General features: G+C 49.0%; 1 long non-coding RNA gene across 2 annotated transcripts; it reads left to right on the forward strand.

The window, feature by feature from the left end:
- Positions 1 to 323: 323 nt before the first annotated feature.
- Positions 324 to 15,758, forward strand: LOC135328316 (uncharacterized). Of its 2 annotated transcripts, none has more exons than XR_010389145.1 (3): positions 324 to 1,007; positions 13,143 to 13,373; positions 14,722 to 15,758. It is a non-coding gene; the product is annotated as an uncharacterized LOC135328316 (long non-coding RNA). The 2 variants fall into 2 exon arrangements; XR_010389144.1 differs by having other exon boundaries at positions 14,738 to 15,758.
- The last annotated feature ends 2,547 nt before the right edge of the window (positions 15,759 to 18,305 follow it).

Here is an 18,305-nt window from a genome sequence, read left to right on the forward strand (position 1 = left end):
TGCCGCTCACGAGCTCCTGATTTAGGTCAATTAGGGAGCAAATCCCGGCGCGGGGGGAGCCCCAGCTCACGGGCCGCGGCCGGCGGGGGAGGGGGGGGGGGGCGGGGGGGGCTTGGCCAAGACCAGTCTCGGCCCTCCCATTGGTTGAGGCGGGCTCAGCAGGCAGCTCAGCCAGCCAATCAGCGCCCCGGACGCCGCGCTAATATTAATATCATTAATAATAATCCCCCCCTCCGAAGCGCCGCTTACGCTCCCGGCGGCGGCGGCGGCGGCGCCGCTTTTATGTTTAAGGCGGCGGCGAGGGAGGGAGGGAGGAGATTTGCCCTCCGCCGCCCGGGGGGCGCGTACCGGGCCCGGCTCTGCGCGCCCCGCACGGACCCTCCCGGCGGAGCGGTGAGGATCCCCCTTCCCGCTTTACGCCCTCGGGTTGGAGCATTTGCGCCGGGACGGGGCGGGATCTCCCTGCCCTCCGCCGGCCCGGTGCCCTCCAGCGTGTGAGCTGCTGCTCCGCGGCCGCGCACTGCCGCGCTGGCGGCGGGGGGTCTGCCTGGCACGGGGTCCTCCTCTGCGGGGTCTTCCGCGGCCGCGCTGCTCTTCATAGCGTAGTTGGTGCCATTTAACCTTGTCATTTTTATATATATATATATATATGCATACAACACACAGGCACACCGACATACATACAATTTATTTATAAAAAAGCCCCGTCGCCCCGTCTCCGCAGCCTACTCGTCGCGTCGGGGGTTGGGGTCCGCAGTCCGGCTTTTTTGTGTCCTTACTGTGCCCCCAGCCCAGGGAAAGCCGCTAAGCCGCCCTCCTTTTGTGCCCCTTCTCCCGGCCCTCCGGATGCGCCCGTCTCGGGACAGGGGCCCGCAGCGACCCCCCGCACCTGCCCCCGCCGCGGGGCGCCCGGGCGGGAGGCTCGTCCCCTGCCTTTTCCCCTTGGACCAGGTTTGCAGAGGGACCAGCCGCTGCAGAGCACGCGTCGGAGAGCCGGGACGGCTTGGGTGAGTACACGGATGTCCCCCAAGACCCTCGTTCCAGTCACTCCCGTCTGCTTTTGCGTGCGCTGGTTGCACGGGTTAGAAACGCGGCTCGCCTCGCTCGACGCCTTGCCCTCGGACGGATGCGATGCTCCCCTGCGAGACGGCTGCCTTCTCCCTGCCGTCCTCTTCCTCCCCTCCCGGGATGTTGCTGCTTGGCCCCGGTTTGCAGTGTTGCTGGGCAAGCGAGCCGTCCCAAGCCCCGCCTCCCTGCCGCCCCTGGGCCTGGGGGGCTGCGCGGCCGCCCGCTGCCGGCTGAGGCGCCAGGGTCGCTGCGGCCCCGGGGGCGGCGGGGCTCGAACCCGCGGCGGCGGCGGGGGCTGAACGCGGCCCGCCGGGACCTCCCGCAGCACGGAGAGGTCTCGCCGCCTTTCCCGGGCTGCCGGTGGGTCAGGGCCTATTTAGGAAAAAAATGAATATTCCCACCTCTACGGAGCCCCAGAAAAATGCGAACACCAGAGCTCTGAAAGGAGCCCTCAAAAAGCAGGACCGTGCAGGAGCGTGTTTGGGTTTCAGTCCTGTCTGGGGACAGACCGAGGAGGCTGCTGGTGAACTGCAAACAGGGAGAAAGTGCCTTCGTCACTTCTGGGATAGGAGCGATGCTAACTCACATTTCTTTCATGCTCTGCGCGTCTTGGTGTGTGTGACCTATGCGTGCTAAAAAAGCATCCCCTCTCTTCCACTGCCAGACTTAGAAAATACATGCGTGCTTTCCATAAATGATGAAAATGTGGACCCTGCTTACTTCGACAGTTTTTATCTACAATATGCAAACAATATGTATGTAGCCCGTGCCCGTATTTTGTAAAGTGTTGCTACACCGTCGTCGTGTAACTTACATATAGAATATTCTACATGGAAAGCAATATCTTGCTTTCCATACAGAAACAGTGTAACAAATGTCCAGTAATTTCGCTCTTGGGTTTTTTCTCCATATTTCTGTAATATGATATATAATTGTCTGATGTGCTGATCTATGTACGTGAAAGTCAAATGTACGCAGATACATTCTTGAGACACATGATGAGTATGAATACAATTCTGTATCTGAAAATACAACATTTGTACATATATGTGTGTGTATAGAGTATTTTCACCCTTGCAGATATGTATACGGAGCTTTCACATAGCTATAGCAACACGACTACAAACCCTTTATACTGCTTGTGCATATAGCGGGTATGAAAACACCGTTTCTTGCGCTTTACATAGAGCTGGGTGGCTACAGTGAAATCCCCAGGAAAAAAGGACTGACCTTTCCCGGAGAAAAATTTTCCACAAATTTATTTTCGGGAAGAAATGGCAGGGCCGGGGGCGGGGGGGGGTTGCGCCCTGCGCCGCGCTCCCCCTCGGGTGCCCCTGCCGCTGTGCTCCCTGCCCGGGTCGGGGCCTTCCCCCTCCACCCCGCGGCCCTGCCATCGCCGCCCCCCCGGCCGGGCACCCGGCGCGGCGGGCGGGGGCTGCTCCCGGGGGGGCTCCCGGGCCCCCGGCGGGGCTGCGGCGGCCGGGGCCGAGGCAGGACGCGGCCCCTCTCTGCCCCCATCGCCTTCTCCCCGACGGCCGTCGCTGCCTTTGCGGCGACGGAGTTTTTCTGCAGAGGGATGTAGCTAACAGCGGGGAGTTTTGCACGGGGCAGCGAGCTGCGGCCTTCCCCTGGCCGGTTAGAAACGATTTCCCAGCGTTTTAGGTTAATTCTGGCGAGTTTACGATCCAGGTCAGAGCACAGGCTGCGTGCTCCGTATTTCCCCACTGCTGGCTCTGTTTTATTCCCAGATGCGTCTTCCGCAGACCGTCTGAGGAGCCCAAGGCTCTTCCCCTGGGTCACTGCTGGGGCTGCAGCCTGCGGACCCGGCGCAGCGCGGCCAAAGCGGGGGCTGCTGCGGGGCGGCCCCGGTCGGGCGGTGCCAGTCCGCGCCGACGGCTGGCGAGAGGGGCAGGGAGGGAGCCTGGCCGGGCAGGTACCGGCCCCACCAACTGCCCCGCTACCGTCTCCCACCGCCCTGAGCCTCGGCAGCGTTTGCTCGACGTGAGCGTCGGTGCGCGGCCGCTGTGAAACCGGGAGCGGGGGAGGGACGAGCGGAGGGACAGCTGCGTTTTGGGGGCTGAGTCCCCTGAAGGCGTGTGTGTGTGTGTATGTGTGTGTGTGTGTGTGTGTGTGTGTGTGTGCGTGTGCGTGTGAAAGGCAGCTCCGCCGAGGGCAGCGCCTTGCGACGCCGGCCCGGCCGCTCCGGCCGCCTCCCCCTGCGCGGGCTGGGGGGATCCTGCCTGCAATGTGAATGCAATTACCCTGCTTTTGTTTGATGTCTCCTCTTCCTCTCCCCCCCCGCCCCCCCCCCCCCCCCCCCCCCAGCGCTGCCTCGATAAGTCGTAAAGCCGAGGCGAAATGAAAGACAGGCTCTAGCGCTCGCTACCTAACCTCTGATCCGCTCTGCCTTCGCGGGACGCCGGGAGCCCGGGTCTTTGCGGGGGGCGTTCAACCCCCAGCGCTGCGAGCAGCTGCGGCTTTCTGGGAAGGGGAATCATCTCGCCCTTCCCCATGCCAAAAAAGTGGCGTTAAGTTGATCGCTCGGTTCCTGTCACTGTGCTAGAGATCAGACGTCTGCACTGCGGGTGGGGAAATTCTTGGCCAACATCTGCCTTTGGTTGCTATGCACATATATACGCGCACACACACGGATATACATATACATATATGTACACAGACACACGTATAGATAAAAAGCAGTGTTTCAGACAGGTTCGCTTTTACCGTGAAGAGAAGAGAGACAAGGGACCACCTTCGCGCCTGCAGTAAAGCGGCGGCAGCCGAGAAAAGGCGACAGAAGAGAGTGGGAGGCGGCGTGCTCGGGCCCAAACCTCCCCTGGAAGGGCAGAAGCAGTGGTGGAGGGCTTTGGAAACCCGCTCAGAAAAGAAAAAAGTATTACCCTGTGCCTCTGTGTAAAACACCCTCCTCTTCCTCCTCCTCCCAATGAGTGCGGGGAGGGAAAGGCTCCCGGGGGAGGCGCGCCAAGCCGCTCCGCCACCGCCCGCCGCAGCGCTGCCCGTGCATGGAGTTGGCCAGTTCTCTGCTCTGCCGCTGCCCCTTCCCAAAGCCGGGCCCGGGGCAGGGGTTCAGGTCCCGCTGTGCCCGGCCCGGCACAGGGGTCGGCGTGGGGCCCGACGCGGACACGGGGGGGCCGGGGCCGTGCTGCTCCCCGCGGGGCGGGGGAGGAGGCGCCGCGGGTGGGAGCTGCCGCTGCTCCCGCCGCCCCGGGCTGGCCGGGAGGCGCCGGGGCAGGTTTCGGCTGCACAGCGCTGCCCATGGCTCCTCGGGGGGAAGCACCCCCCACCGCCTGCTGCCCCGTAGCAGCACCTGCAGCCGTCCCGGGGCGTGTTCCAGCGGCCTCATCCTGAAACACTTCAAGTGGGGGTTAGATAATGTGCTGCGCCGAGGTGCAGCAGCACCGTGCTGATTTCTTGTCTTCATTCGGAATCCCTTTAAGGGGCCCCTGGAGATGCAGAAACAGCGAAACTGATAGATATGGGATGTTCGGTAAACTATTAACTCCGTAAAACCAGGCTTATTGAATTCTTCACTGTCCACAATATCGGCAAAGAAGTTTTCCCCTTTCAAGAATGCTGCACAAACCGGGGCTGATCGCTACGGGCGTATTCGTTATTCTCAGATAGTCACTGAGAAGTTTGGATGGAAACTTCCTGCAGCCTGTAGAAGCTCCTAGCTGTCCACGCTGCCTGTTCACTGCTTGCTACAGAGGGCGTGCGAGCGGGAACAGGAATCCCCTAAGTGTCACTGCCTTGGTAAAGGAGTGAAATTTAACCGAAGGACGTAATAAATGATAAAACAGGGGGATATCCTTGAGTACATGAAAAATTAATGAAGAATGGATGCACTTTGAGAGTGACTTGGGGGATAAATATTCACATGTGCTAAAATTCAGAGTCTTTTCAGAAATATTTACGCATTCTTTGACTGGAGGTGGGAAGAAAAAGAGAAAACAGATAATCGGCGAATTATGAGATATCTTAAAAAAAGGTAGCCCCTACTGAATAGAACAAACAATTTAATTATAATACAGCCCCATCTTAAAGTGGCTTTTCCATAAAGATATTCGGCATTGATTTCAGTATACAATTTTAACATGACTTTTTTTTTTTTTTTTTTTTTTTTTTTGCATGCACAGCGAGAGAATGTATGGTTTTATTGGTGCTGGTTAGGGTCAGCCACAGGAGAATTATGGGGGTCATGTGAAATAGGTGCCAATAAAGCTTTTATTATTGTTATACAGACAAAAGAGCATTATGGAAAGAGATCCTTACCAGACCTAACCACGGATATTTTGTTCTGTTAACAATCAAGTTGGAAAATAGAGACACAGTAAAAAAGTGACTTTTCAGAGCTATTGAGCATTAATCTAATATCCATAGAAGTTTTGGAAGTATTTTCCAACAGAAAATGAAGGTGTCTTGGAATGAAACACAAAAAATGTGGAGAGAAACAAAAATATTGCAGTGTCAGAACTTGACATTTTCAGAATACAACTGTTTTTATTTTGAAATCACATTTAAATTTGATTTTGTGTTATGCAATATAAAAATGTCAAAGAAAATATTTTTTAATTGACAAGGTAGAATTTTTCTCTGATTTATATTTACCTACAGAATTGGATCTGAAGTTTTTTTGCAAAAGCTTGAAGTTCAGTATCCTAAAATAAATTTAGGGAAAATACTGTTCTCTTTCCCTCATCCATTCTTGAATGTTTTTGGTGGAGCATTAAATCACTGTCAAAGATTGTAATGAACTTGCCCATGTGTTGATGCACTGGATTCTTAGATCAAACTTCAGAAACAGTTGAAGCTTAATGATCTCAGTAAAAGCTCCTACCTTCTTAAATCTGCTTGACTCAGGAGTTTTAGATTAATTCCAGGACAGAGCCAAGTTCAACCACATAAAGTATTAGAAGCTGTACAGTACAAAACATCTTTTGTATTTTTACACTCATGTTAAAGGAAAATTGATGCATAGATCAAAGTTAGTCCTGAAATACCACCAACATAGAATTAAAGATTATACTAGCTTCTGCACATTGATAATAAAATGATTCAAACTGTATATGTTCTAAGGGAAAGATAAAAAAAGAAAAAAGAAAAAAAGCTTGTGAAAATTCCATGGAACTTTATTCTATATAAAATCACCTAAAATCACCTAGTTCTATTAAGAAGCAAAAAGCACCTAGTTATATTAAGAAGCAAATGCTCTATATATAGACAGACAACAGAAAATATCTCCTTTCTATTCATATTGTAATTCATTTATCATAGTGGAGAACAACATATCAAGATTTAAAACTGTCATTAGATCAAGAAATATATTTTTCATTGTGGACCTGTGAAAACTATATTTTTGTGAAACTTATTTGAGTGAGGCATATACTTTTCCCCCACAAAACTCAATCAACAATTATATGTATAAGCCCATGAATTTTCGAATCAGCTCAGAAATAATAGAAATCAAGGAGTAGTTAGAGTTTATGTGAGTCATTAAAACCTGAGGATAAATGCAGTTTGCAAACGGTTCTGTGATGTATTACAAGTGGTTTTGCAATGCTTTGGCATATGTGGAGATATGTATCTGGAGATATATACAGTTACATACATACGAATATGTTTATTATGGTATATGAAAACTATATTTTCACGTAGCATGAAAATAGTGTTGAAATGTCTTAAGAAAGGACTGGATTTAGTCAAAATTAGTATCAGAATGAACTCAGATCCTAATGTAAATCCATGGAAACCCCAAATGCATTCGCTTTCTTGTCCAGAATTATTTTGTTATCGAGTCTGATTAGTCCTAGAAAACCCTGAAGCGGTAGGAAAGCTGGGTCAAACACTGCGTGAACTCGGTGGTAAAGCTCTGCTTGTTTTCTCTCGGAGAGCTGGGCAGAGACGGGCTATCTTCCCCGGGATCTGCGCAGAGCTCGGCAGGAGACCCAGCCGTATCAGCTCCTTCTCATAAGATTCCCTTTGACTTTGCAAACTCTTCCACTTGGGTTAGGCTGGTGAGAGCCTTTCCCACAGTAATTCCTCATGAAACCTGAACACCGAGACCTACATTCTGCCCTCGTGAGGATGTAAGAAGTCAGCCTGGAAGTTTACACATGCCTCTGGCTATGAATAATAAAATCTACACTGCAGTTATCTGAAGTTGGAGCAATAAGTACCTAGGACTTGCTGCAGGAAACATTCCATATCCCACCTTGCTAAATCCATGTCTTACCCAGAGGTAGCTTGATTTAAAAGGAGAGCATACTGCGGAGACAGGCAAGGAGAGCTGAAGGTGTACCTTCACTGTGTGTCACAAGCATGTGCCGTGTCGACTGATTAGGAAGAGATGCCAGTGCCCTTTTATCTCCTTCTCTCATACAAAATTTTACCCCCTCATCCGCTTGCATAGCTTTGGAATTAGTACGGGGGGATTCATCAAACTAAGTGGACACATCTCTGTCTGAGATTTTCACTCTATGCTCCTCTTAGAGCCAATGCATGTCTAGTCAAGATTTTTTATGAACTTTGGGGGTAATTGCTCTCGTCCTACAACTGTTGTCTAAAATAAGTCAGATGAATTGTTCTCCATTCAGTCAGTGAATTGTCCCAACTGACCAGTCTTGGGGAAGCTTTCTTGCAGTTTTATTGCAATATATACCATGGTACGGGACGTTGGAGGGTAGCCCTTCAGAGAAGATGCATTTAACTGAATTTTGTAAGGGGGAGGCGCTTAGCGGGCAATGGGACAGGTCTTTTTATTGAGCATCTTGTAATGGCTTTGCCTCTGAGCTCCAGGTCTCAGATGACTTGGTCTTCGCTTGTCCTACTCAAACACTTCATATGGCTTGGCCTTCTTGACCACGTGTTCATCAGCAAGGTGAAAAGGATCATGGCACGAGCTCGGGCAATGGTTCTCCATATCCTTCAACTGTAAGCACACTCCTTGGCGGATTTTGGCCTACCAGCCCGCTCACGGAAAATGCCAGGGCATTCACAGGGTAATAAAGGCCAGGGACTATTTGCAGTAGGTATTAGGTCACCCTGTTTTGCAGTGGGGACAATGTAGTTTGTGGACCCAATCCATGTCATCCCACTTGGTCTCAAGGCTAGAGAATGGGGCCAGCATGGGTCAAAGGCAGAGCACCCAGACCAGGCCAAAATCCTGCCATTCGTCTGGCAAGGATGGCAGGAAGAAAAGGTGCCCTGCCATCTTGGTGCGCAGTTATGGTAGTCCTGGCAGGCTGCGGTGTGGTCTGCAAAGCAGTGTCCCCTGTCTAGGTATCCTTCTCTCCCCAGCCAGCATCCCCACAGAAACCTGGCAAACACTGGCCCTTTAGCAATATTTATAGCTGTATCTCTATCTGATGAGCCACTCTCTAAAAGTAGGCTAACTCGAAACATACCACAGTGCTGCTTGGAAATGCAGATGTGAAGGGATATCTGGTTCTAATATACAGATCACCTTATGGTGTGGCAGGTTTCAGTTTCCACAATAGAGAGTGCATTTGTGCTAGGAGTGATTTAAGCCATTTGGGACCTTCAAAAGCAGAAACCCTTCATGAACCTTATTGGAAATGACTACACTTGCTGAAAAAAAAAGGAAGAAAAACTAGAGGGGTGATCCAAGATCACACACTTCTAAAGAATGGGAATGAAGCCTTTTCCAAAATGTTGTTCAATTCTCACAGAAAATGCATAAGCTGGGCATGAGACAAATATCTCCATTCCTTTGCTGAGATATGAAGTCCTACCAATGTTGATAGAACTGATACCTTATTGCAAGAAGCCACCAGATTTAGTTCAAAATAGTCCATTTATTAAATATTAGCAGTATTAGTCATCATTTTTTCTATTGTTTCTTGCTTTTTGTATTTTTTCCTTCTTTTGCTGAGGGAAGGAAAGAGAAGGACAATAAAGCAAGCTTTTCCTTTCAGGTATACCTGGCGCATTTGAGCTCTGATATTTCTCTTTCCCTCACTGCACAGAAATCCCCTAGGAAGAGCAAAATATCAGCATAAAGATCGGCTGTGCAGATTTGAAAGAAGGATTTTGCCCTTGGGTCCAAAAGCTGGAATGTTTTCTGCAGATCATAGACTCCATAAAACATATGTACTTAATAAATAAGCAAACAAGCCTTGTGCTTGAATGGGCTGCCATGGAGTTAAGGAGAACAACATTTGGCCACTTGGGGTGGGGGGGTTGGCAGTTACATCCCTCATATCCCAGAGTCACTCCATAAAATCATTTTTTGCGAATATCTACTTTTCTCCTCCACGCCAAATGTGCTGTTAAGGTGTATGAAAGCAACATTTCTGAAGCTTATTCCAGATGATCTGAAATGGTGTTACCTCACAGAGCTGACGGACCCCTTGCAGAAAATGGGAGTAATATCTCTACCTTGTCAAGGAGGTAAAACAGATGAGCTGAGAAGGCTTTGTCTCATTCACATCTACTGTCTCACTGTCTGTGCTGGTCAGTAGGGAAAACAACAGAGGAGAAGGAGCTGGAACTATGCCAGGGCTCTGCGTTTTTGGCACCCCTTTGCAGCACCAGCCCAGAGGCTTTTTGTATCCCGTCATTCTGGAGCTGTCAGCAGGTAAAACACTCTGTCGTATAACTCAGAGCTGCTGAAACATTATGTGCCCTGCTGCCACCGTTTCCAGAACTTGCCTGACCCTGCTACGCTCCTTACTCCAGGTGAGGCAGCTTCAGTCCCCTCCGCAGCTCCTGACGGAGCTATTCAGACTTGGCCATGCTTAAGAACCTGTTCTCTTACATTTGGGAAGAGAGAAGTATGTCCAGCATCTGTTTGCAATTGGTCTTTAAGGTGCTGAGCATGCCCTGTGCTTTTACGGGTCTCCGAGACCCATGGCAGTCAGGATATTCAGACTACAGCGGCATCTTACTGGTACCTTTTGACTGCCAGCCCCAAAGCCTCAGGTTCTGCCGGGGATGTCTCCTCCCACAGCCGCATCTCACCCTCTTGCCCTCAGCCTCACGTGTCACACCTCCTCCCAGGTGGTGACCTGCTTGCACATCCATGGTGCTCACAGCTCCCCGGGAGCGTAACAGCTGTGGTCTCCCCGTGCCTCAGCACTGATAGGTCTCTAGCAGGTTCAGCCAGGCTGGAGGACGTGTGTGTTCAGCCAGGTGAATCTCCACAGTAGCAAGGATGTGCTTTCAGCATGTCTTGTCCTCCATCTCTGGTAAGAGCCAGCCAAAAGTCAGATGTCTAGTCTGATATACTTATCTAGGCTTTTTCTGTGTGGGAGGGAAAGCGAGGCACCTCCAGAGAACGACTCATCTCCCCTGTCCTGTGCATTTCTATTTGGCTGGGACGAATGTCTCTAGAAGTGCCTCCAAAGGTCGTCAGAGAGGACTGCAGAAGACAACTATATTAAACTGAACACCTAACTCCTAGCTGGCTGAAGTTAGCTGAAATTAATCTTACCTTTATTTTCTGGCTGCTTCTAGCTTAACTAGCTAGACTAGTCCTTTGCCCTTCCTTCACTTGTGCGTTTTAATGGGATGAACAGCAGAAGCAGACCAAGAACCTGAGTCATTATCCTTTCTTTTCCTCGGCCTTAGAAATGTATACACACAGCTTCAAAACTATGCCACACAAAGATGCACATCAACCATGCCCTTACGTAAAATGGCAAGTTTTGGGGGTCTGTGGCCCAATTATTACATGATGCAATGATGACAAAGTTAAGTTCAGTCAGGGACAAAATGCAGAGTATTTGCTTAGATTTGTTGCTGTTTTAGCCCACAAGAATAAAAAACAATAGACTCATTGTAAATGCTGCACTTCCAGAATACTTTTAGCTGTGAATGATTAAACAATTATATTAATCTGAGTTAGCTATATTTAGTTATGTGTTTAACCTCACTTTCAATCCAGAAAAAGAAAAAAATGATCATGTAGTGACAATGAAATGTTTCCCTTAACTTTGTAACAGGCAGCTCTGGTATCAACAGTGGATTAAAAAGAGACTTTTATTCTGAATCAGAAACAGCAGGCATCTTTTCATCTAATGTTGGTTTACTACTTTTGATCTTGTGCTCCTACTCCAAAATGTGTTCCCACATGCGGGTGTGTCCTTTTCATATATTTACTAAGGTCAGTTTTAAAATTCTGGACTCCACACAGAGATTTGACCCCCAAATACCTAGCTTAGCCTTAGGAGGTACAAGTTTACATGTAGATCATCCTTGAGAAACTTGAACCTGGGGAATCTGAACTTCCTCTTTCCGTAAGCATCAAATCTGAAGTAGTGATCTATAGCTGGATGGGAAGGACTAATTGGGATATCAGCAGTACTTGCACCTTGCATAGCTATCAATTACATTGAGTAACCCTCAGTGTAGTTTAGTGCGGTTTGGAAGCCCTGCTGAAACCTAAAAATAATCTATAAATTCTTTAGATTCAAATCGAGATTCCAGTTTAGGTTGCTACTACTAATTTTGCAAGTACTAAATCATAAAGGTATAAATTATACATAACTGCAAATTAAATGGCATATATAGATACAGATTACTTCAAATTTTATGATAATCAATATGTTTAAGAAAATAAGTATAAAAATCTTAAGACTGTTTTTCGCAGTGTCTGCACTTGGAAAAATTATGAGTTGGTGTCCAAGTTTATATGGCCTTCTCTTGCTTTCATTTGGCAGGAGTAGTTTGGATCTAGATGAAATCTGAAGATAGTGATCCAAAATCTGTACCTTTCCCTGAGCTGGGAATATCTTGAGTTAGTTTCTGGATCTGACCTATTTTAGGACTGTGATCGAGCTGGATCACAGGTGACATGGCCTTTCTTTTGGGTTCTGGACCTGGCTTATTTCTATTCTGCAGTCTTACCTGAGGTTTCTCCCATGTGCACATTTAGCCACACTTCCTTGGTAGGAAAAAGAACATCTATGAAGCAAAACATGTGAAAATATCTTTTGCTATCAGGAATCAGCATTTTGCATAATTTCCTTCTGTAAATAGATACAAAGTCAATAAAGAAGTGTTTGAAGAGTCTGGGCTTATTTTGAAAGAGATTAAAGTCTCTCTCTCTCTCTCTTTTTCTTTAGTTTCCTCATTTAGAAAAGATGTTACTTAATGTCCTGGATTGCTCCATCAGGTTATTTTAAACTTCTTTCAAAATGTACCTATGCCTGTATTTACTTGCATGCAAGTAAATGCAAATGTTAATGAAAATGAAACATAAGTGAAACTAAGATGACATAAAAGAACATCTCTGTTAACCCTCTCCCCGGTATGCAAAGATGTGCTTTAGTTACTTATTATCAGAACAGAAAGCTAACTGCAGTGAAGGCAAGGTGAACCAAGAAGTCAGCCTTGTCGCAGTGCCACCTCGAGGACAAATCGCTCCCCGGATCAAACACAGACCTCTGCAGAGCCCTTTCAAGCCACAGCAAGGGTTACATTTTTCTGATTTCTCTCATTGCGAGCCCTGTCAAAATGAAACATAGGTCAGGTGGTGTCAAACTGCTCCAAAACAGTCTTTCTACTTCAGCATTCATTGGGATGTTTACAAATGTTGATGGGGCACAGTGCATTAAATTGATCTCAAATAAAAATGATTGCTGTGGTCTAGATGGATTAAGATTTTCCTAGCGGTTCTGTATTGCACAGTTCAAATGCATAATAAACTTAGATCTGTACTTTTGCCAAGTTGCAATTTATAAATAAAATGATTCAGTCCAAGCCAATTTTCCTATTTAGTTTTAATAGCTAATGCTCTGAAATCCTCAGGGCTAATGAAACCATTCATTGTCCTGCTGCATTTAATTATTCAGATATTGATCTAACATCTTAACACACAAGACAAAACAGGGACGTAATTTAAACTTGGAAATGGAAAAAGTAGGAAGCAGGTCTAGTTTACAAATAATTTAGAATTTAACAACTAACGTCAAAGAACAGCTTTTCCAAGTGTTGACTTTTTCATGAGTCATAGAGTCCTTCTGTTTGTTTTATTTTATCTCACCGCTTATTTTATCTCACCATCTTTCTGATATGGGGCTTTCTCTTACTAGGTGCTTAGTCCGGGAGCTAAAGCAGAAACCCCTCAATGACACCGTGCAAGCAGTTCCATATGGAAACCCAATCGATGAGGTTCTTCTTCTAAAAGAATGAAATTGCGTTACTAGACACCCTGAACTGCACAGAAACATCCAGTTTTAGCATGCTGTCTGTCTCATCCACAGGAGATATTCATCAGATGCACTGCACCCGAGAAGTGCCTAATACTCTTCACTGACTATCAGGTGAGCTGACTATCATGGTCACCAGCCAAGGTACAGGCACCCAAAACACAATTCGGTTGCCTAAACACAGGCATTTAATGCCATTTTATTCCCAAGGATATCTAAGATATTTGCATAGGGCTTCAGATATGACGCAGGACCTCTGGGAGACTCAGAGTGCTGGAGCAGAACCTTGCACTGGGATACTCTGGGATGGCTCAGATGACGCTAGACACTCTTCTTAGGCAGCTTGTTCCCACCTGCGAAGAAAATGAGACGAATTTCGTCATTAACGCCTGCATTTTTTTAGAGGACAGACTGAATGCTCTTGGCTCCTCTGAAGGGGGAGCAACATACTTCACTGCGAAAATAATGCAGACTGATGACTGTGCTCTGAGGACTTCCTCACAAGTAGCAGCAAAGACTGAGAACTCAGATGGGAGAGACAAAGCCAAGGCTGTTACAATGAGGGACAACAGGAGACAGCAATAGGCTGTGGGGAACAGCTTCCTTCGGCATCACCCAGTGCCAAGGTTGCACTTCCATTCAAGACTGTGACTCTGCAAGCTGTTGAGGTCCTATGGCTGGATCTTACATAGCTCCAAGATAGTATTTTTGTCTGGAAGAAGTTAATTTAGAGTTCTAAAAAGTAACATATATTTCAGTACAATGGCTCAGTAGGAGGCTGACTTAAAGCCTGCCATTTGAAATACATCAACTTTAGATAAAATGCAGCATGTTTCGCTTTGCATCAGGAACAAACATGATTTTTCCTGTAATTCACTCTAGTACAAGTCATAGGTAGAAAATACAGCATGCAGCATATGGTCATTATTGCACAATTCACTGGTTGGTAATTCAGTATACTTGTCTCCAGCTTACAGTAACTGACACCAGATAATACAGTTGGGATTAATCCAGGCCTGATGAAGTGTTCCAAAAACTCAAAGCTAATTACTACATTTGAGATTCCCAGATTGGCGTATGGTATTAAAAATTATTGTGCAATTTAGGGGAAAACATAATTCTGCAAAAACTTTTTTTTTTGCCAGAATGCTAGCTTTGTCCTCATATTATTTACTGTGAGTGGCATGGAAGTCTTAAATATGCCAATGCATGTCTTTTTGAATTTATTAGTCCTGTTTCTGGTGCCCTTCTAAAAATGTCCTTATTAATACCATCAAAAGAAAGTCTTGTTCCCAGTTTGGCCAAGAGAGTAGAACTGACTGTCATAAGCTATAGCAGATCGTTTTTCATTCACATTAAAATAAAGCTTAATAACATTAAAGCTTCTACATAGTGGGAAATTCCACTTTAAATTCCTTCGCCATCTGTTGAATGAAAATCAGCCATGAGTATTTCCCTTCAGCTTCTTTTTTCCTTAGGTCACCCGACACACAGATGCAAGTTTAAAAAAGCTGAACTCGGTGGGGAACATCAGGAGCGTAGGCAGAAGTACTGCAGCCAGACTGGACCGGGAGGGCAAAATCTGCCGATCAGTCTCTGGGACTGGACTGTCACCTTGTCAGGAATTGTTTTGCCACAATGAAATTATTCTGAAATGAAGCTCCTTGTTAAGCCTTTTCTTAATATATCTTCATTTTTTATATTTTGGCATTTCAGCAATCGCTGTTACACAACTTTGGGTAAGCAAGACAGTTTTTCAAAATACAGCACTTCAGTGCAGCAGGCCGAGACCTTGCTTCTGCCATATAAACAGCACCATCTTCAGGCAGCTTTGAAAAGCTATCAATTACCTAACAGGGACTTGGCCATCGCTCACACTGGGGGAGCTCTGTTTCTCATGCCGAAATTGCAGCTCTCCTACTGTTGGTTTTTGTCCTGCTTTTCTGTCTTTCTTTAAGCCTCACAATGAATTTCTCCAGTGCAGACCTCCAGGCAGGACATGGAGATGAAATCTGTCCTGCATTTTTATGGTTTTTACAAGAAGATACAGTCACAATGCCACTGAAATAATCCCAGTGATCTGATTTATGATGTCAAAGTTACCCTCTCAATTTAAAACACAACAAGCAGTCTCCTTCAGCAACACTCTCTGCTTCTGTTTATGACTGAATCTTCCCTCAGGTGCACTCCAAAATTTTCTTTGGACAGCTGTTTCACCGTTGTATCTGTTTCATACTGCTTGTTCCAACAATTTCATATTTCAATAATTTGGTGTGTTTCTTTCCATCTCTGCAATGGAGTTAGTGGGATTTGCAACCTAGTTTATTTTCATCAATACATCTCAGCCAGCATATTTCAAGTCTATGGTTTTTAAGCTTAAAAGAGAGAGAAAGAGAGATCGATTATATTTCATGACCTACTTGATTGATTTAATTTTATACTTTTAACACAATAAAAGTCTAGCTGAGACAAAAGAAATAAATGAATTATCAGGTTGTAGCATGTTTTAGTTTCATACATAAACCAAATACAAATCTGGGCTTGATGAGTGCAAAAATCATGACAAAATGCAATGTGAAACGCTCAGTACACTTTATAATGTCATCATAACCACCTACTGTTATTACCCCTAAAGAAACGTCATGTGGATTGTTTGTTTATTCCCCAAATATTTTTTCTATAGGCTATAGACAAATTAGCAGCACAGATCCGTCCGTTCAGAGTAGGTTATGTGGAGCAAGGCAGAGCCTTGTCCTGGTGATGCCCAAGCTCCCCCAGTGCAGCCAGTAACCCCGTGTAGGAAGGTCCTCATGCAGGGCAGATCACAAAGCGACGTTGTCCGAGCTGGAAAATCGGGCCCCTGGGATGGGTGGCCTCTGAGAAGCACACGAACTGTTTCTGCCCTTTGTTTGCCAGGTAACAAATGGGAAAAGATGCACTTCTTCCCTGTTCTCCCTCTGCTCGAGATGGGTGATGCTTAACTTCAGGGGAGACCTGCGCCTCCAGTGTTCCCCCGTCCACCAAACTTCCCCCAAAGCCAGGGGTCACCGTTGACTGTGGCTACTTTTTCTTGCAGCACTAATGGAAAAAACACATTATCCCACCTTCATGTCACTGAATGAAGTAGTTAATATGCTGATACTAGAGGTTTTCATTAGCTTTTACTCTGGCAAGAAAAATTCTTCAGTGATAAAACTGCTGCATTAGCCTGTTTTCAATACATACAATTTTATAACACGAAGATAATTTTGAGCTAAAATGCAGTTTAGCCTCTGCGTGGAGTCTGCAGGAAACACTGCAATAGACAGCATGCCACAGGCTTCTGCATGGATTTTAACGCATGTACTTGCTGGACACAGCCAAGGAGTGAAAAAATCACCAATAGAAGAGTAAATGCAAAGTTACTTTTCGCTCTTTGAGGTCCTTCATAGCACAAGGCTCAGCCCTGGGCTGTCCCTGTTGCCGCTGGCCTTACTGGACCCCCACGGCCGGGCTCTGCCCCCCTCGCGGCTGAAGCCCTGGCCGGGCCGGGGCACGCGGGGCGACGCGGGGGGACACGGGGCTGGGCCGGGGGCGGCACCGTGCGTCCTGCCCTGGCCGCCACCGCCCGGAGGGCCCCTGGAGGGGCTCGGGCCCTCTGCCCGGGAGCGGAACTGGGCTGCTCCTAATGAGGGGACTTTCTGACGACTTGCAGCAAAGGACAAATCCCCCCATCCCGCCCCGACCTTCCCCGTGTCCTAGTTCCGGGGCAGCGAGCTCCTTTGTGGCTTAATTTAGGAGACGGAAGAGGCTGAAATAGCCAGAGGGAGGGGAAGGGAGGGCAAGCGCCGAGCAGCCCCGGAGGGTGGGGGGGGGGGGGGGTCCCGGGGGCAGCGGGCCTGGCCCGGCGCCATCGTCGGGGGGCGAAGCCGCCCTGCGCTGCCGGGTCCGAGCCGCCGGGGGAGCAGCGCACGGCACAAGCCGACCCCGTCTCCAGCCAGGAGCTCAGCTCGGGCCCCCGGCCCCAGACCCACCCCAGTCGCTTCTGCCACCCACCGCGGGAAGGGGAACCCCCCGCACTGTGACACACGAGCATGTCGCGTCCCGTCCCCCCCGCCCCGTCGGGGTCGCAGGAGCGCGGCCGGATTTCGGTGTCCCGCAGCCCCCGCAGCGCCGCGGCCGGACGCGGGCCCGTTCCGGGGGCCTCGGCCCCAGCAGCCGCTCCCGGCAGCCGCCTTCCCAGGCCCCGCACGCCGAGCGGAGCTGCCGTCGGCGCTGGGGCGAAGGAGCCGCCCCAGAGCCTTCCCCGACGGCCGAACCCGCTCCCGGCCCCGATCTCGGCGGCCTCAGACGGGTCCCAGCTGCAGGCGCGGCGGGACGCGGGAGCGGTGTCGGGGGGGCAGACCCTGAGCCGCCCGGGGGGGTCCCCGCCGCCCGCCCCCGCCTCGCCGGCGGGGCACACGGGGCGGGGGAAAAGGCTTCTCTTTTGTCCGTTTTTCGAGGGAAACTGATTTTTCAGGAGCGGCTTGTTCTGTCTGGAGGATTGGGGGGGTGGGGGGGGGGTAGGGAGGCGAGTTTCCGTCCCCCCGGACGAGCATTTCTCCCAGGCTGGAAGCAGATTTCGTTGCTTGCCCCTCGCCCACCCGCCGCGGCTGCTGCCGGGGTTTCCCTCGCCCTGGGCCCCCCCGCGCCGCAGCCAGGCCACGATGGCAAAACCGCGGCGGAAAGCGGAGAAACGCCCCGCACTCCGCCCCGTCAGCAGCAGCCAGCGGGGGAGGGAGGGGGCGGGTGGGCAGCGCAGAGCCCCCAGGGCGCGGGGTGCTCCTGCTGCGGGGCTGCACCGCCCTGCGGGGCCTTCGCGGAGGGGCTAAACGACGGGCACACGGCTTCGGCTGGGGCTGCGAGGCGCCCCACCTCCCCCCCCGGAGCCGGCAGCAGAGCGACGGGTTCTGGGTGCAAACTGGCCAAATTCAGGGTTTCCTCAATCGCTTCCCCTCGGCCTCTAAGATGATGCTGATCCCGTGAATTTTGAGGGCGAACATAGATCCAAAGAGCAGAGTGCAATGA

This window comes from Dromaius novaehollandiae, chromosome 4, assembly GCF_036370855.1.
Source record: "Dromaius novaehollandiae isolate bDroNov1 chromosome 4, bDroNov1.hap1, whole genome shotgun sequence".
NCBI classification, from domain to species: Eukaryota; Metazoa; Chordata; class Aves; order Casuariiformes; family Dromaiidae; genus Dromaius; species Dromaius novaehollandiae.